Consider the following 21,054-nt stretch of genomic DNA (forward strand, 5'->3'; position numbering starts at 1 on the left):
ATTATGGGCACAGAAACAGTGAAATTACAAATACTGGTGGATGAGTGGTTTGTAAAGGTTATTTCAATATGTTTCAACCATATCTCCTTTTTTTTCTCTCTTCAACACCACTAAACTGGTGGTTTATCTTTCACTTTACAATCCTGACAAAGGATTTTATCCAAGAGGTTAAGATGTTGTTTTCTGTTTACAGATGCTCACTGTGTACTTCCTCTATTTTATGCTTTTGGATTAATGGAAAGTGATATCAGTCAGGGTGTAAAGTGGGTTTCCAAACCAAGTCAACATCTGCTCTGCTGGTGTCTTGCATTAAAATCCAGATTTAAAGTCATGAGTTGTCCACACTTGATACAGGCCCAGGACTAAAATTTCATTGTTACTTTAACATGCATTTCACCTTTGCTGTCAGTTCTCAGGGATACTAAAAATATGCTCATATTTCATTTCATTAAAGTTAATTTACATTTGTGTGGTCCTTAGATATTAATTTAAGATCCCCTAGCAGTAATGTAAAAGGCCTTTTAGACACTAGAAAGAAAGCTGCTGTTGAAAATAAAAAAAATCTCACTGCTGGAATAGAGGATGTTCTTCCTATATCAGAAAGTCTACTTCATTTCACTTGGCTAAGAGCAGAATGGATGCAGAATGTGGGGATAAAATTAGTTTAGGGGAAGATTGAAACAACTAAAAGAGTTAACTTTCTGTATGATGGATTCTTTTATGGGAAATGGGGACATGTATTCGGACAAAGCTTTTTGTAATTTTAGACACTTGTACTAATGTGAACATGATATTTTTAATTTCATAAGGACAGTGCTTTGCAGTTACGTAAAACTGAATAAAATTTACTTTGAAACAATCTGGCAAGTGTAAGATTGTCTCTTAAAAGTCAGATGTAGTGAATTATCTTTTAACACTTCTAATGGTGCTTAGAATTTAATCTTGCCTTGATAAGTTAGGGTCAGATCACATAGTTTTATCTAGAGTGCAGGAACTAAATATATCATTTTTAAAACAGTACTGTGGAAAAATCTGGCACAGGACCTTATAAGGCTGTGAAATTATCAGTATGTACAAATGCTAATACTCTTGGAAGGGAAGAGTAAATTTGAGATGAAAGATTTTGTTTAATTTAGGTTTGCTCTTCCCCAGTTGACATGAGACATGAGGTGGAAATTTACCTTATTCACTTGTACTAAGTGTGTGTGAGTGTCCGATACTGACTTTGTTACCTCCTCCACATTTGATTCAACTGAACATGTAAAGAGTAATTCAATCATGGCAAATACTCTTGCCTGATTTAATGCTAGCTATCAAAGATAATTCATGAAGTCTTATTGTTTACTATTCCAGACTTTGGCAAATTCAACTAATCTACCTACTGCAGTAGAATGTACCTGTTACTTCCTTGACTTATCCTTTCTTCCTTACCGGGATCCTTTTGCCCCTTCCTTTTTTGAAAGCATTGAGTTCTTACTGACATTCACTTCCACTGGCATCCAGTTGACTTTCACCACATTACACAAACCTACTGTTATTCATGTATAAACTTTGACACAATGTGTTTGCATGATATTTAATCATAGAGGAAAGGGAGGTTATCACAATGCTCCTGTCATCACCTAATTTTGCACAAAAGATTCTAGTGGGGGCCGACATATAAGGATCAAGATAAGGAACCTAGACTGATTTGTCTTCCTACTCCAAAGGCACTCACAGGTATCAGCACAGACCAGCAATTGATCTATATAACTCAACAACCTAGTCTACCAACAAGGAAGTCATCACTCAAAAATGTATAATTTATTTTCCTCATTGCAGTAATTTGCAGCTCCACAGAAAGGTGAGTTATCCATCTCAGGAATGTTATCTTGAGGAAGTGCCTCTGTAAGTCTTCCAAGGTCTGGTTTCACCATATGGCAAATCTGAGGTCATATAACCACTAGGTTTGTCTGATCATCAATTGACCTGACACACCATACTATGTGCTATTGAGGTGTACAGATCAAAAAAGAACATGTAGGAAGCTAATGAGCCATACAAAGAAGAATTTTGACCCCTTTTTTGGCTGAACTGGAATATCTCAACTATGGTTATTAAATTAAATCCATTATTAAGGAAATAATGTGAGAACATTTAGAAACTCCTGAGACAATCAAGCAGAGCCACCATTGTTTTGTGAGGGGGAATCCTACTTGACAAATTTGTTTGAGTTTGTTGAGGATTCAACAAACAGGATAATTAAAGGGAACCAGTATATGTAGTGCCTTTGGGTTTCTGAGAAGCATTCAATAAGTTTCTGCATCAAAGGTAAGAGGGTAGAGAAAAAGGGGCAACATATTGGCATGGATAGAAAATTGGCTAACTAATAGAGTTGGGGATAAATGGGTCATTTTAGGATTGGCAATCAGTAATGAGTAGGGTGCCACAGGGATCTATATTAGAATCTTGACCACAACTTAAATTAGTAATGGATTTTTGCATATAGTTTTGGTCTCAATAGGAAGAATACAATTGCATTGCAGGCAGTGCAGAGATGGTTCATTTGGTGGATTCCTGGGATATAGTGGTTAATGTATAAAGGGAGGATGGGCCTATGTTCGTTGGATTTCAGAAGAATGAGAGGTGATCTTACTGAAACAAAAGATTCTGAAAGGAATTGACAGGGTGGATCCTGTGAGGATATTTCTCCTGGTACAGGTATCTAGGAAAATTAGTTTCTGAATAAAGGGCTGCCCATTTAAGATAGAGATGAGGAGGAATTTCTTCTCTTGAAGACAGTGAATCTTTGGAATTCTCTACTCCAGAAAGTTGTGGAGGTGCAGTCATTAAATATATTCAAGGTGGAGACTGACAGACATTTCAACTACAAAGAGGGTTGGGGTATTGAGAGGGAGTGACAAAGACTGGATCTGTCATGATGGGGCAATTCACAAAAAGTGCTGGAAGAACTCAGCAGACAGTGGGGAGAGACGAGTGGACAAGGGAGTTGTGGAGAGAGCCTGCCTCTTTGTGTGCTATGTGGAACAGTCCATGTTCCACGCCTACACCGGTAATGCCCCCCAACTCTTTCTCTGCCACATTGCTGACTGCACTGGGGCTGCTTCCTGCACCCGTGCTGGGCTCGTCAATTTCATCAACTTTGCCTCCAACTTCCACCCTGTCCTCACATTCACTCGGTTCGTATCCGACACTTCTCTCCCCTTTCTGGATCTGTCTCCATCTCTGGAGACAGATTAACCACAGACATTTTCTGCAAACCCACTGACTCCCACAGTTACATTGACTACACCTCTTCCCACCCTGAAACTTGTAAGGATGCCATCCACTTCTCCCAGTTCCTCCGCCTCTGCCACATCTGTTCCCATGATGAGGCTTTCCATTCTAGGACATCAGAGATGACCTCCTTTTTCAGTGACCGCAGTTTCCCTTCCATCACCATCAATGCTGCCCTTACCTGTATCTCCTCCATTTCCCGCACGTCTGTCCTCATCCCATTCTTCCCCCGCCCCCCTTGACATAACACACACAGGGTTCCCCTTGTCCTCACCTACCACCCCACAGGCCTTCGTATCCAACACATTATTCCATTATTCTCCACAACTTCCGCCACCTCCAATGGGTTCCTACCACCAGATACATCTTCCCCTCACCAACACCCCCTCCCCCCCCCCCCCACTGCTTTCCGAAGGGACCGCTGTCTCCGTGACTCCCTTGTCCACTTGTCCCTACTCACCGAAAACCGCCCTGGCACTTATGCCTGCAACTGCACCAACTGCGACACCTGTCCCTACACCTCCTCCCTCACCACTATTCAGGGCCCTAGACAGTCCTTCCAGGTGAGGCGGTTCTTCACCTGTGAATCCGAGGGAGTCATTTATTGCATCTGGTACTCCTGGTGTTGCTTCCTGTACATCGGTGAGACCTGATGCAGATTGGGTAACCACTTCGTCGAGCAGCTTCACTCCGTCTGCTGCGACAGCCAGGACCTCCCGGTGGCCACCCACTTCAATTCCATATCTCACTCCCATGCTGACATGTCTATCCATGGCCACCTCTACTGCCATGTTGAGGCCAGACGCAGGTTGGAGGAACAACACTTCATATTCCGCCTTGGGAGTCTCCAATCTGATGGCCTCAACATCGATCTCTCGAACTTCTGGTAACCCCAGCCCTTCTCTTTCTTCACCCCTCCCCCCAACTCCTTTGTCTTCCCTTATTCCTGTGGCTCCCTTCCCCCGCCTTGATGACCTGCCCATCTCCTCTTCTCCCCTCCTCCATCCTTTATCCCATGGTCCACTGCCCTCTCCTACCGGATTCCTTCTTCTTCAGCCCTTTGCCTCTTCCACCTATCACCTCAGCTTATTACATCTTCTTCCCCTCCCCCACCCACCTACCATGCCCCTCTCACCTGGACACCTATCACCTGCCTGCGTGTGCTCCTCCCCCTCCCCCCACCTTCTTATTCTGGCTTCTGCCCTCTTCCTTTCCAGTCCTGATGAAGGGTCTCGGCCCGAAACATCGACTGTTTATTTCCCTCCATAGATGCTGCCTGACCTGTTGAGTTCTTCCAGCACTTGTGTATTACTCCAGATTCCAGCATCTGCAGAATTTTTTGTGTATCAGTCATGATGGGAGAGCTGGCTTCAGGGGCAAATCTCCAGATCAGAGATAGATAAAATTGGAGTCCGTAGGTTTAGGGTAAAGGATAAGAGATAAAAAGGGGATCAGAGGGGGATATTTTTCACCCAGAGAGTGGTGAGTATCTGGAACACACTGCCTGAGAGAATCATGGAAGTAGAGTCACTGACAACATTTAAGAAGTGTCTACACAAGCACTTGAATTGCCTAGGCATAAAAGGCTATTGGCCAAGTGCCCTTAAATGGGAGTAATTACGGATGGGTGCCCTCTGGTTGGCATGGATGTGGTGGGCCGAATGGCCTGTTTCCATGCTAATGGCTCTATGGCTCTACTGCTTCTTATGTTCTTATGGATGGAGGTGCTGCAATTCACGTCAGCGTTCCTTCAGTTAAGCAGGAAGGAAGAGCTGGCCTGAGTTCTTGACTTGAATAGTATCTGGTAAACCCTGCTAAAAAAATACATAGGTAAGAAAATGTGGACTTGGCTTTGATGGTTCCCATGTTCCAGTAGGGTTACGTTTCAACAGATGCCTATGATGAAGCACTGAAGATTCCTATTTAATATAGAACTATTCCTAAAGAAAACTGAAATAAAAATTCTCAAAGAGGAAAGAACGCATGGATTTTCGTGAATAATTATCAAGCGAGCCCCTACTAACTGAGAACCCAATGGTTTCATCTGAGACATCAACTTTTCAGCCTGCTGCATAATTCATTACTCCCGATGCTTCAATATGCTATATATAAATTGTCTAGGTGGCAATACTCCACAAACATCTTATCCCACTACATGGCATTTTTTCTTTTCCCTGCTACAATTTCATAGAAATGAAAAAAGTTCACCTTTATAAAATGGTATTAGTTTTTATTTAAATAAAAAGAAGTAAGGACTGCTAGCACATTCTTAAGTCAACAAATGTCAACATCTGTGACACAAGGAATGAAGAATCTATCTATCTGTGCCTCAAAGTAAACATTACCCTGCTGGGTTTTTTGGCATGCATTTAGACCACCCCTCCAGAGAGAAATTAGATCTCTGGTTGAACTTGCTGATAAAAAAGAAACAGCTGTTAAAACATTCAAAGAGCTGACCTATTTCATGCAATTGTTTCAGTAAACTGGTTGTGTGTCGATTCTGTTAATAGTTGTACAGCAGGGTCCATGAAACAAATGGTGCTGAATTGCAGTATTCATAAAGTAATTTTTTTTGGTTCTCTTATGCTGATGTTGAAAAGAAGGTTGTTGTGTAGAAAACATGGGCAACTGGATGAGCGAAATGAGACTTGTTCAATTGATAATGGATTAATCTACAATGTTAGATTTAATTGTGATAGAGACTTGTGGCTGTAAAAGAGCAAATCTTTCTGCTACCAGTGATAATGTGCCCTAATTTGATCCCTTTAACCAGTAAATGAAAAATTGTTCTAAAAAAAATGCTCTTGCATAATTTGTGGAAATACTTAGCATATAATTCAACAGTTTTATCAGAAACTAAATGATTTTTAGCCATAGGGAGCTGAAGCACAGTGGAGAGCCAAAATATAGCTTCAGCAACAGTTAGCGAAGAAGGATATCAGCTACCATTCTTGTTCCTGATTACAACAAGCAAGTGCCTGTGTGTGGATGTTAAATATTGGAGGCTATGATTTACCTTATTGTGGACAGGTTGCAATACTCACCACCTGAGTGGTACTGTCCTCAGGAAAGGAAGGAGAAAATAAATAGACTTTTGTTTCAAAATTTTATGTCTGGACACCTTGGGGAAGAACTCGAAGATAATTTAAATAACAGTAGTTTTAAATTGGAACTTAAGATCTGTTTGGGACTCGTTGGAAGTGTTGTGGGACTTTTAGCAATCACAGCATTTGAGCAGTTTATCAGCACTGGTTGGATTGTTATGACAGGACTAGGTTCATGGAGCACAAGAATTTCCCTTCATCTCCCCTTCTTCAACTGACTAATAGCCTGCACGTACAGAATGCTCACTTAGGTCTCCAAGGGAGGTCGTTTCAGCCCAAGCGCCTGGGGAGGTTTGATACCAAATGATGGATCAGTTGCATTTCCAGCTGGTCACAAGATGCAAAGGGAGGAAAAAAAATGGCATGCTTTCTTGTCTGAGATTGCAACTCCACCCCCGCCTTCCCCCACCACCTCCCCCAGTGTTTAAAGTGAAGGAATGGAAGAGAAAATCCTCCACTTTCCACAGTTCCACAAAATACCACAAACGTTCTGCTTAAATCGTGCACTTGACCAGCTTGCTTTCTTGCAGAAAGATGTGGTGAGTGGTTCACACTCAAGTACCTGTTTAGCATTCATAATTACTATTCCAACTGCTCCTCCCCCAAAAAAAGGGATAGAGGGAAGAAAAGGAAAAAGAAGCATAGGACATACAACTTGATAATTTATATTAGAGCTCTGAAAACTGATAAAGCAGAGACATTAATCATTTCCATTTGACGAAACAGAATATTGGCCTCAGCAAAAAGTAATATATTGCTGTATATTTGCACACTCCTTATTACAACACAGTCAACAGGTGCCAGGCATTACTGTGTTGCTAGAAGCAGGCAACGTTTATAAGTGTGTAAAAAAAAATGCCATAAGAAATAAAAAGGAGCCAATATCTGTTAGCTCCCAACACATTATTAGAAGTGAAAGGTATTAATGAAGAGATAGTCCACTCCTGTAAGTTACTGGAGAAAATGGTGTCAGTATTAATAGAGCTATAGAAATAAGTAGTACTACAGTACCATTCCTATCACTGTGAGTGTGTCTGCTCTTTGGAAATGTTCCCCATTTGGTCCTCTTCCTCTGTCAATTGCCCATTAGTTGCAAGATTTTCCTTTTAAATATAAATAAAATTTTTTTTGAAAGTCATGGAAAAATCTATCTCCACCTCCCTTTTGGACCTTCTATTACAGATAATTTAACAATTTGTTTCTTAAAATAATTCTCTTAATTTCAGCTCTAATTTTTTCACCAAATTCCTTAAATCTGAGTCCTCTGGTTAACAACTCTGTGGAAACAGTTGCTGCTGATAATTTCAGATACTTATATTAATTCTTCCCCTTAGCCTTCCTTGATTTAAGGAGAATATACCTGATCTTCCCTAATATCTCTACATGCCATCCTTAGTACATTCTCATAATTCTGCCTTGCATCCTTTACAAAGCCTTTGGTATCTTTGCTAGCATCAGGTACAGATTAGGATACAATACAAAGTTGAGGCCCAAACAGTGACTTATTAAGGTTTAATCTAACTTCCTTGTTTTTGTTCAAGGAAAATAATACATGACAAATTCAAAATGACAACTTCAGCCAATGATATTCAAAACCAATAAGTGCAACTTATATACATAGAAAACTATCTATACTGCATGCAAATTTGGTTGCTATGCATGCAGTAACACCAATATAATGCCACATATCAAGTCTGCACTCATAAGTATTCATTCAATTTCTGGTGTGATAACCAACATATATTTTCCTCAAATAAGCACAAAATTCTGGAATGACTCATCAGATCATGCAGCATCTGTGGAGAGAGCAACAAAGTTAATGTTTCCAGTCAGAATGGAAATGTGAGAAAACAAGCAAGTTTTAGGCTGAAGAGAAGGGGAGTGATGGAGAAAAAAAAGGGAATATATGTGATAGGGTAGTGACAAGGTTATTTAGCTGACACAATGCTTTTGGAGCCCTCTAATTAATGAATGGATAAGGGCAGTTACAGAGAGAAAAAAAGAACCTGCCAGAACTGTGGGATGCAGAATGAATCAGTTGCTGGAATATTTGCCTCAAATTCCATTAAATTATTGCAAAATAACTTCCCAGAATTTCCAGGTAGTGACAAGCTGTGTTTGTGCTCTCCTTCCTGTTAAGTATTCATTAACCTGGAGCGGATCTTCTAACAACAGCTTCCTTGACAAAACCAGCTCCAATGTGGTTAGTTGGTTCCTGCACAGTGGGTTTTGTTGAAGTAAGTGGCATCATGTGGTGAGGTCTAAACCAATGCCCACATCAAAGAAATGCTTTAACACCTGGTGAAGCCATGCCCTCCAATGTTTCTGACATTAACAAGCATTCAAAACCATTCACCATTTTCAAAAACTAATTGTATTTATAAAACATAGAACAGCACAGGAACAGGCCCTTCGACCCACAATGTTGTGCCGAACTAATTAAACTAGTAATTAAATGCCTAACTAAACTAATCACTTCTGCCTACACAGTGTCTGCACATTCATGTGTCTATCTAAGAGCCTTTTAGACGCCTTATCATATGTGTCTGCACTATCACCCCTGGCAGTGCATTCCAGGCACCCACCACTCTCTGTGGGGAAAAAAAGTTGCCCCGTACATCTCATTTGAACTTACCCCTTTTCATCTTAAATGCATAGCCTCTAGTATTAGACATTTCAAGCCTGCGAGAAAGATATCAGCTGTCTACCCTATCTATGCCTCTCATAATCTTATAATTTTATAAATGTCTATGTTATATATTTATAAAATTACAAAAAATAAATTAAAAACAGAGTACTAAAACACTTTGAAGGAACCAAACATATTGAAATCAACTCTATTAATTTGGGAAAATGTATATTACTTGAAACACCTCTCTCCCTTAAAGCCACTCTTCTCCATTCAAATGAATGGTTCTGCCAAGCCTGAGCAGACCCAGGTTCATCAGACAGATCCCCTGGTGTAACTGGGCAGAGAACAGCAGGAAGCTGGTGCTCCTCCAGTGATGGAGCACAGTTGGGAAATCGGTGACAAGGAACAGCCAGCATGTTTGGCACTTCAGCGTCCACTCACGCTTACGGAGGAGTTCTAAGTTTCCTGACAGTTGTGAGGGAAAGATCCGTGCATTTCTCAGGAAAGCCATGTCTAGCATGGGAGGTGGTGTCCGGAGATTGATATCTCCCATAATTGTGCCTTTTTTTCTGATCTCACTCTTTACCTCCCACGTCATTGTTTTTACAAGCCTATCATCTGGTTCAATTTTTAACAGCTGAATAAATACCTATAAAGTATATTCACAGTCGTAATGTAGGAATCTGGCAGCCAATTTGCACACAGCAAGCTCCCACAAACAGCAATGTGATAATAAACAGACAATCTGTTTTAGTAGCATTGACTGAGGAATATATATTGGCCAGGGTACCATAGTTAACTCCATCGATCTTCTTTGTATTACTGTGATGGGATCTTTTAAGTCAACTTGAGCAAGCAGACTCAATATAATGTTTCATTAGAAACTTCTAACAATCAGCACTCCCCCAGGACTGGACTGAAGTGACAGTGTCATTTTATCCTCCCCAAGTTTAACTCTGAGCATTCACTGACTTTATGTACCTGAATGGTTCCCTGCATGTTTTCAAAGAATTTGAAATTTTAATCCAGGCTCCAAATTAAATATGAAAGGAATGAAGAGTAAGATCTGGTGGGATGTAAAATGGACCATTTTTCCTGACACACCCCATTCACACCAGGAGAATCTCTAATGTAACTCCCAAGACCATCCTGTATAGAAAAGAACAAATCAATTTTTGGCAGGTTTTGTTTAAAAAATAACTTCTCCCTCTCACTACCCCCACAATGTTTAATCAGATGTCAAAGAATCCATTCCTAAACTTCATTTGTTCCCCTCACAATGACCATTCTTTGTCATATAAAGAATGGAATTGTACGAAAAGGAAATGATCATTTGAAAACCCTCCCATCAGTAAACCATCTCATTCCTCTGCAATTTGAAAGGAAGAGCTCATTTTAAATGCAGCACCTGTGAAAACACCAGCTGGGGAACCCTTAGTGCCCCCTCACAGCCCTGACTAGCTCCACTTTTTCCTTGCTTAAACTGCACTCAAACAGTGCTTTGTTTATCTACGCCGAGAGCACCACAGCAGCCATAGTCCAACATTAGTCCATTATTTGCTATTCACGCAAGGCACTAAGAACAAATAAGGGGATCAGTTAAACAAGAGTTCAGGGAGAGAATTGTAGTTTCCCTTGGGAACTGTGGATTGTTTCATCCAGCTGTTAAGTTCTTCCCTGTTTCCCTCCCCCAACTTTGGTTTTTCCTGAGAAAAGAGTTGGTGGGTCTGGAAAACACAGCCTTGATTATCCGGAAGCTTTGTCTCAAAGGATCTTTCACTTAAATGATAACACATTGCTGAAATACTGATGACTCTTTGCTGCTAATTACCATTTGATGGAGAATTTTCCTCTCATGTTTAAATCAAGAGCATTTAGATTTCCTGACACAAAACAAATTTGGGTAAGAATTTGTTGTTTTGATTTGAATCCACATTAACTTTGAGGCAATTTGTTAATCAAAATAAACCTCGTAGGATTCCATGATAGTTCAGTGAGTTTATGTATTGATGGTGCTTTTCTGTTGGTTTGCATTGTTAATCTAAAGAAAGATAAATTTGCATTCATGTATTACACAAGCTCAGATCAGCCCTTGTGCTTTCCAGAATTTTAAGTTCCTTAGAAGAGTAGTCACTTTGTAATGTACCACTGTTTAGGCAGAGTCCGCATGAGTTTTAAGACATTGCAGGAGGTAGGGATCCCATGAATTTAAGAAGAACACAGGAGGCAGAGGCTGTGTGAGTTTAAGGGCAATGCAGGAGACAAAGACTCCATTGGTTTAATGACTGTGCAGGAGACAGCGACCACTGGGCCCTGTGTAACAGCTTCACAAATGCTTCATGGATGCATTGTTTAAGGAGGAAACATGATTGTGTCAGTGAATATATTAATCTGATGGTTCAGTGATTGCAGAGAAAGATGCTTACTGTTTGTATTTACTATACATATGATAAATTAAGTATACTTTTGGAAAAAAAGGTGTCCATAGGTGAATGCTGCTGACTGGCCCAAGACAAGGTACAGGATTATGTGCTGAGGATGCACCCCAGCTTTGTGCACGTACCACATAGGCTCTGGGGGAAAGGACAACACTCTAGAGTCCTGCCGACACTGGACACTGAGGGACTGGTCCCTGTGGAACCCTATGGAACACTGTGGAAACACTTCACCAGTGCATTGCTAAAGGAGAAAACGTGAGTGGTGCTGACACATTGCAAGGGAAAGTACTGAAGTGATGGGGTAGAGAAAGTAGAAAAAGATGCGTAGTGATTGTGTTTACTCTATGTATTATGAATAAAGTATATTTTTGAAATAAGTGAAAAATAAAGGTCCCAAAAGTTAAAGAGAGACAAGGGAGGCGGAGGTCCTGTGTGGGAGACAGAGGCCCTGTTGGCTTGGAACATAAAGGGGCCAAATGGGATCAAAGACAGCATGAGAGACAGGGGCCCCATGGGTTTAACAGCAGTGAGGGAGACATCATGGGTCTCGGGTCATTGTATGTACTGAATGATGGTGACAGCTGAGTGAGATACTCCCACTCCTGCAGGAGGAATCTGCCTCTCTCAGCTGGGCAATCGTGCACTTGTACTCACCAAGCAGCCCGCAGCGCACTGGAAGATTGAAATTTGCTGAAGTCAAGGTTCCCCTGGGAGAGGTTTGGGGGATCAGGCTTTGGGAAACATGGCTCCTGGGACAGGGTGGGGATAAGATGGCTGGTGGCCTTGAAAATGGTGAGAGGTGGTGATTGGGGCTGGAGGGGACACGAGGGGGGAGCCTTGCTCTGGCAGAGTGAAGATCTCCCCCCATCCTCTTCAATTAGGTTAATCAAACAAGATCAGCAAATCCAGACTCCTCCCTGTTAAATTTTTCCCTGATCAATGTTTTTAAACCTTGCCTACCATGGATGTTAAAGTGACTTTATGGTATGATGACATGATGGTACAACCCATACACTGATCCTTATTACCTTCCTATTTCTACTCTCACAGTGGGGGTAATTCAAAGATTACTACCTTCAAGATCCTACTTTTAACTTCCTGACTAGATCCTGAAAGCCTGACTGTAGGACCTGAGTATACTCCTCTAAAGCAGCTTCAGATATTTTATTATGTTAAGCATTATATTTAAATGTAGGTTGCAGCTACTGAAATCTACAAAGCAAAAGTCTTAAAATAGTTGCTGGCAAGCCCAGTGTGAACTGACTATATTCATCAAGGCTGGTATCTAATATTGTTTAGTAATTTGCAGACATCAACTTTAAGCAATATGCTAATTCTAAACAATATGCATCAGACATGAACATTAGAAAGGCCTGCCGATTCTAACATGGACTCATACAGACCAGATTTAGTTCTCCATCTTTGTTGCATGGGTGTTAGACCTGTTTGGCAAGATCAGCTAGGGGATCCGTTGCAAATCTCTGAGTAGTGTGTTGACTTCAGGGGTAGGACAAGGGTAGGACTGACTGACTGAGTTGTGCTAAACCTTTGTGCTGCAGAATAATTGAGAAAAGCTGAATGACAGTAATTCTAGGACCAATTGAACAAGGTGCCTGAGACAGAAATTGACTGGACCAGGGATTTAAACCTTTTGAGAGTCATGGAGTCCTAGAGACATACAGCATGGAAACAGACCCTTAGGTCCTCTGAGACTGCACTGACCATTTATATTTATTCTACATGATTCCCATTTTATTTATTTTTTCCTCTATTTCCATCAACTCCCCCCAGATTCTACCACTTACCTACACGTTTGGGAAAATTTACAGTGGCCAGTTAACCTATAAACTGGCACATCTTTGGGATGTGGTAGGAAATTGGATTACCTGGAGGAAACACACGCAGTCACAGAGCGAACATGCAAATTCCACACAGACAGCTCCCATGCTCAGGATTAAACCTGAGTCTCTGGTGCTGTGAGTCAGAGGTTCTACTAGCTGCACCACTGTACTGCCCACTTGTTTAACAACACTCGAGTATATGGCATACATTGCATGTACCAAACAATTATAAAAATTTGTACAATTACTTTAATATTAGAAAGAATAGTTCAATGGACCCCTGGGCTGGATTTGAAATCAGTGCTTTAAGGGTTACTAAAATTTCAAGTAGTCAAATGAAGTCAAATCAGCTAAGCTTAATATTAAAGATGGACCAGTTCCACATTAGAATATAACAATGCCACATTTAGTTTAACTTTTTTAAGGCTCAGTCTTCTTTTCATATCTTCACTTATCATATTTTATTTGATGAAAATAAGATAACTTCCTATTGGTACTTGGGTTTGGTATCAGCCAGAACCATCCACACCCAACTTGGTTAGTTCTTTTCCATAGTGGTATTTACATAGCTTTTTTTTATTATCACTCAGGTATCTTGAATGTTTCCACAAGGAGTTTCCTTATTTCTAATGATGCACATCTCAAAATGATAATCACCTCACAGGAACTGACTTGCTTGCCACATTGAGCTTTTCTAGATAAAGAAGAATATTCTTCTGACGTGGGGTTTGGTAGGATTATAGTAGCAAGGAGAGAAATTACATTAACTCCTGAGCCAGTCAAGTCTATTTGTTCCATTGAGGCATGATGCTCAAGCAGAAACTAATATATTTTGGATATATAATGGGGATAAACCAAGGAACAGAGGGATAATCATGTTAGTAAAAGAGAAGAGAAAAGGAAGACAGTGAACAAGGTGGATGGAAGGGATCAAAGAATGAGAGAGCTACGCAACAGATTACCAGGACATAATAATATCAACTCAATGGCAGTTGAATGATTGGACAAGAGCAGAGAGGTTACTGGTTTAGAAATCCCAAACCTTAACTTTAATCCAGAGTTCAAATCTTACCAAAACAGCTGGGGAATTTAGATTCAATTAAATAAATGACAGAGAGCTATTATCAGCAATAGTGACTACAAAACTCACAAATTGTCATTAAAAACACTAATGTTTTTTTGAGTGGTAAATCTGCCATCCTCAGCTGTGTGTGGCTCCAGATCCACAACATTGTTTTGACTGCACTAAATTTACCTTGAGAGTCATGAAATACAGGGGCAAGTAGAGATGGGCTTAGTGGTGTTGCCCACATCTCATGAAAGAATAAAAGAAAGGCTGAGTATGATCAGTGAATTCATCAGTTGTAATTACAGAAAATGCTAGAAACATTCAGCAGTTCAGGTGGAATCTATGGAACGAAAAAAAGAGTTAACGTTTCAAGTCAAAGACCCTTTGTGTGAATTGAGAAATAGAGCAAATAAATTAGAAAGAAGGTGGGGAAGGGATAGATTTGTCAATAGTAATATCTCTGATAGGGTGAGGCTAAGATTGCTGTGAGGATAAGTTGTTATCCAGTTAATGGGTTAATGGGAGCAGTTAGAGTGACAAAAACAAGTATGAGATGAGAGGAGATAGAGAATGGGCATTTAGACAAAGGAACATGAAATCAGATTATTGTTCAACCATTGTTTGGTTTCAGATTTATTCTATTTTGATGTTGACTCCTGGCATCCCAATAATTAAATGCATAAAATTGTGAGATACATTAAATATACCTGTTTATCAGCTCCCAGGCTACTAATTAGCAGAACTACAGGGAAAGGCACAGAATGGGAAAATTGAGTTGAGGTAGGATATCACTCATTAACTTATTGAACAGTGGAACAAGCTCAAAGGAGAGCATGGCCTGCATTTTCACTTGTTTCATATGTTCTTATGAAATTACTAAAAGTTCAAGTTTCCCATAAAATACTTTTCTCAAAAATGATCCCCAGAAATACCATGGTGCCTAATTAAGCACTTAACTTTTCACAGTCCTCTGACAGAATTATGTTGACTGCCAGATTGAGCCATAGATACCTGGGGCATACTGCAATATTATACTTGTTTTGGCACCCTTTTGTGAAAATGGCCTTGCCTAGGTGCTGATTGGCTGTTTCATAAACTGAGCCAGAAAGACGTAGCACTAACAGGCAATTAATACTTCTCAGCGATGTTCATAGAATAATACAGCATGGAAACAGGCTATATGACCCTTCTCGTCCATGGGGACCATGGTGCCCACCAAGCTAGTCCCATTTGTCCACGTTTTGTTCATATTCTCTCTAAACCCCAGGTATCCACGTACTTGTCCAAATATCTTTTAAATATTGTTATTGTACCTTCTTCAAACCACTCTCTCTGGCAGCTCATTCCAGATATGCACTACCCTCTGTATGAAAAAGTTGCCCCTATCTTTCCCCTTTCACCTTAAACCTATGCCCTCTAGTTTTTAGTTCCCCTTCCCCAGGAAAATGATGATGTGCATTCACCCTATCTATATCTCTCATGATTTTATATACCTCCATAAGGTCACCCCTCAATCTCCTACATTCCGAGGAATAAAATCCTAGCCTGTCCAACCTCTCCCAATAACTCAGGCCCAATATTTTCACCAGTGGCCCATTGAGGCTGGAGTTCAGATTAAGCTGGAGTCAGGTTACTCAGACCTTGTCTCCAATTCATCAACAGGAGTAGTATTGGAGTCAATGTCAAAGGTAACTTTCCTCCTTAATGGAAACTGCAACAGAGTTAAGTTACTCACAGCTACCTTAACTTGAGCCTCAAGCTAACAGGGCATCACCATCTGTAGGATTCAATGTTGTAGTGGACCTTTATTTATATAAGGATGGCTCCTTGCAGATGACAGCAGCAACATCTTCCAGTTTGTGGGATTGTATCTGATGGACTATTGAAGCTTCCTACTTCGGGACAACCAGCAGCATCTCATGGCACACAGACAAAGCAAGCGAGAAGAGATGTTAAGATGAGGATACTGTGACTCTGCAACTGGATATAGGCAAGTTGAATGAGTGAGGAAAAACTAGGCAAATGAAGCTTAATGTGGGAAAGTATGCAGTTATAGACTTTGGTAAGAGGAAACCAAAGGGAGACTATGTCACAGAGAAAAATATGGAGGGAAAGGATTGCTCTGTGAGTTGGCGTCAAAGCTGCCTCCTTCTGTATTGAAAGGAAATGTGGAATATGAAGGGAGAGTTCCTTTGGTTCACAGTCCAATGATTGAAAAGGAGCAGGAGATGGAGTGATAAAGTATGTAGGTTCCTCAAATGAGTTAAATAAGCTTAAAGTAGACCCATACAGACTGGAAGGTAACCAGTTCTATTGTTTTCTGTTGGTTGATCAGTTCAGGTGCTGGAATTATGTCAATAGCCCTGAGGTTTAGAGGTGGAATGGAGAGTGTAATGTAAACTTATGCTCTTCTTCATCACCTCTGCTGAAGTATGTGTGTATTTATGTGTGTACCTTTATGTGTGCATCCTATGTATGTCAGTATATGGAATGTTTATAGTATATGGAATGAGCTGCTAGAGGAAGTGGTTGAGACATTTGGATAAGTGCATCAATAGGAGGGGTTCAGAAGGATATGGGCCAAATGAGGGCAAATGGGACGAGCTTGGTGGTCACCATGGTTGGCATGGACAATTTGGGCTGAAGGGCCTGTTTCTATGCCATATTATTCTACTCTCTATTATCTAAATAGAGAAAGGTTGAAGATGAGTGAAGTAGAGGAGGAAGTGTCCTTGTGCATGGAGCAATAAAGGTTACCAGGCAAGTAGTTTGGAAGGCAAATGACATCTTGGCCTTTATTGCAAGGGGGTTAGAGTTTAGAATAGGGAAGTATCGTTACAATTGTGGAAGGTATTGATGAGGTCACACCAGGATTGCTGTACTGTTTTGGCCTCCTTATTTAAGGAAGGATATACCAGCATTGGAGGCAGTCCTAAAGAGATTCATCAGGCTAACTCCTGGGATGAGAGAGCTCTCTTATCATGAGTGGCAAAAGAAATTAAACCTATCTTCTTTGGAGTTTAGAAGAATCTTTCTTACTGAAACATGAGAACCTTAGGGGTCACAAGTGGGGGAACCTTGAATGAGGAGACAGAGCAAAAAAATTAGGGTATGGTCATTTAAAAGCAAAATGCATAGGAACTTCTCTGGCAGAGGGTGGAGTTCTCAGCCCCTGGGCGGAGGGGTGTGAAGGCTAGATCTTTGGGGGTATTTAAAGAGGAAATAGATACATTTTTGAAAGATCAAGAATTAAGTGCCATGTGGAAATGACAGAGAAGGGTTGATCAGCCATGATCATTTGAAAGCAGGGGCAGGCTTGAAGGGCCGAGAGTTCCTCTCTTGCTCCTATTTTCTTACATTCTTATGTTAGCAGTCTTGGCTTTCATGATATGCTTTCCAAGGACACCCACTTGCACTTGTTTTAGTTGGACTGCCTTCCTACTTTCAATTAATGATGTGTTGGCTTCGTCTATGTCATCTCCAAAACCAAAGGCCTCCACCATCAGAAAGAACAAGGTCAAAAAGCACGTGAGCTCCACCTCATATTCTCCATCACACACATCTTTTGGCACATGACTATTCTCACTTCACACACTGGGTGCCACAAAAAAGGACAAAATCAAAGATGCACGCTCAAGCTTATTGGTATGTGTGGAAAAATCCCTCTTACTCAGAAAGCAATTCCTTCAGAAAAAAAATCAATCGAGATTGATACTCACCAAACCTCACTGACCTTTCCTTTCTGCCAAAGTGTTAAAAGAGGATTGATTTCTCTTTCAGGATTTTAATAATATGAATGCATCAACCCAACTCATCAAAAACTTGACCCTTGCATCAAAGCAGATATCTCAACATTGCAGCGAATATCCCTTAAACAGCTGAACAAGCAAAATGGCAAGACTAAAGGGATTCATTCATTAATTTGTAAGTACAGAACATTTTGTTTTGTGCACATCATGAACAAATAAATAAATGAAAAGGCTGAAACTGAGAATGACAAAAGGGAGAAATGGCATGAGATAAAATCCTCTTTGGATATAAGTGCTAAATAGTCAATGGAATTGGGTCATTAGTAGGTGCTTACAATAGGCTGGTATTGGTACTGGTATTGGTTTATTATTGTCACTTGTACCGAGGTACAGTGAAAAACTTGTCTTGAATACTGATTGTACAGGTCAATTCATTACACAGTGCAGTTACATTGAGTTAGTACAGAGTGCATTGAGGTATACATATTTAGCACCAACCACAAAGCAACCTTCTTCTCCTTGCATTTTATAAATTAAAACCTCATTCAGCTGATTATGTTAGCAATGCAATATTAAGATAAATAAACTCAAGACAAAATAATTTAAAATTTTCAGCAAGGAGAATTGGACCAGGAAAGTTAGGCCTTTACCCTCATCAACATCAACCTGTATTCATTTAGCACCTTTGACTACACATTACAGGAGAGTTAATGAGCACTTGTCTGGAAACCACAGCTCTGTAAGAAGTTATGAGAGGCAGATATGGTCATAGAGGAAGGTTTTAAGATGTGTCCAAGGAAAGAGACATGTAGGGAGAGTATTCTCAGTTAAAGGCACAAATGATATTGGAAGAATGACTGATTGGGGGCCAGAACTGAAGATCTGCAATTGCTTTGAGAAATGACTGATGGCTGCCGAAATCTACAGAGTCTGCTGTAGACTGGAGGGGGCTCTTGCCAGCATTTAGCTGCTGAGATATTCATTCTGTGGATGTCATGCAGGGACTTGAATGAAAGGATGGGATTTTTAAGATGGAGACATTGAATAATACAGGGGGTTCCACACAGGCGAGCAAGAGCATGGGCGATGGGTGAATGGGTCTTGGTGCAAGTTATGTCAGAGGCAGCAAGGTTTTGCATAAACTTCAGTTTATGGGAGAATAGAACATGGAATCCAGACAGGAGCACATTGCAAAAGTCAGATATGAAGCAAAGAAGATCATCTTGGGGATCAAGTATAATATGTATGATCAAAGATAAAAAATGGCTGGCAGGCAGGTCAAATCTAGTCAGAATTCAGCTAAATTCAGGTTGCATTTATTTCTGAATACACAATTCTTGAGGAGTTCTAATTTCTCTGGGCATGGTAGCCTGGAAATTGGGTGGTGTGGCCTTATGGTTTTCAGACACTAAGCAAGCAGTATCAATTTTACCCTGAGCAGTGCTCGCTAGCAATCATTTCTGGGTGAAACTGTGCCAGTTGCTAAATTGGACTGGGTGCTTCTGCTTATGATCCACATTAGATCTCACATCCAACAACGTCACTAGACGTGAATCACACATTTCCGTCTGCACCAATATAAAATGGAATCAAGGCTCCACACGACATGTGTCAGGGAACAGTCTCAGGAGAGCCAGGAGCACCTTACTGCGAGTTGTTGCTTTTCTAGAAGGACATTCCACTGACGTGTGGGGACTTAACCAATCAGAACTGTTTGGCAAGTGTTTGAGTAGCCTGCAAAGCTCATGGAGTTTGAAGTAGGGTGTTTTATCCAACATCCAATGGATGAGACACTCATTCAATTAGTGCCTCAGTAGCGACACCACTGGCAACTGTTCATCACTGCAAGCATTGTTATAGGTTTGGTTGGGCACACAGGATGGATTGGGCAAGGCAAAGACATGCCCAGCAGTGAAAAACAGACTCCAACTATATCTCTTCTGACTGTACATGATCCATATCCTTCCATTCCCTGCAGATTTATGTATCTATGTAACAGTGTCTTAAATGCCACTATTGTATCTGCTTCCAGCACATCCTCTGGCAGCCCATTCCGGGCACCAACCTTTCTCTGTGTAAAAACTTGCCCTGCACATCTCCTTTGAACTTTCCTCCTCTCACCTTAAATGCATATCCTCTAGTATTTGGCATTTCTGAATTGGTGTTTTGAACTTTCCTCCTCTCACCTTAAATGCATATCCTCTAGTATTTGGCATTTCTGAATTGGTGTGAAGATTCCACATCCTAGCTGGACCTCTCTGATGAACAATGTATTTGCAGGTTTAGGTTTTCCAAGACCCTCTTCACAGAGCTATGTAACATTCTGTGGCACGACCTTCAGGCAGGACTGCTCCCTCTGTGGAAGTCAAGGTTTTGTTAACTCTCAACTTCTCAAGCAGCAGATGTCTGATGTGCATCACAGTTTGCTGCTCACCACAGTTTCAGAGACATGACTCAGGCACTGTACTTGCAATGAAATATTTCATCCACTTCGATTTCTGTGATGAGCAAGTAAAATATGGAACACTGAGATCTGGTGGAATTGGTGGCTTCTCATGAGCACAGGCAGCCACTTTATGTGCCCAAAAGAACTTCCATTAATAACCTAGATTTTTCTTACGAACAAGAAAGTTTTGCATATCCTTGAGGCACAGGTTGTTGTCAATATTGAGAAGAGTTTCCTAATGGTGCATGCCACATTTCCAGGAAGGACAGATGACTTCTTCATCCTGAGAGAGCTTGCACTGCTGGACATTTTCAGTGGTTGGCATTGCCTGGAAGGATGAATTCTGGGGGACAGAGGCTACCCTTCATTTCCCTGGATCTTCGTACCAATTCAGGCTCCTGGCTAGTTGAGTACAACAAATCTTTTTCCTAGATTAGAAATGTCAAATACTAGAGGAAATGCATTTAAGGTGAGAGAGGGAAAGTTCACAGGAGATGTG

The sequence above is a fragment of the Pristis pectinata genome, chromosome 15 (genome assembly GCF_009764475.1).
Source record: "Pristis pectinata isolate sPriPec2 chromosome 15, sPriPec2.1.pri, whole genome shotgun sequence".
Lineage (NCBI taxonomy): Eukaryota > Metazoa > Chordata > Chondrichthyes > Rhinopristiformes > Pristidae > Pristis > Pristis pectinata.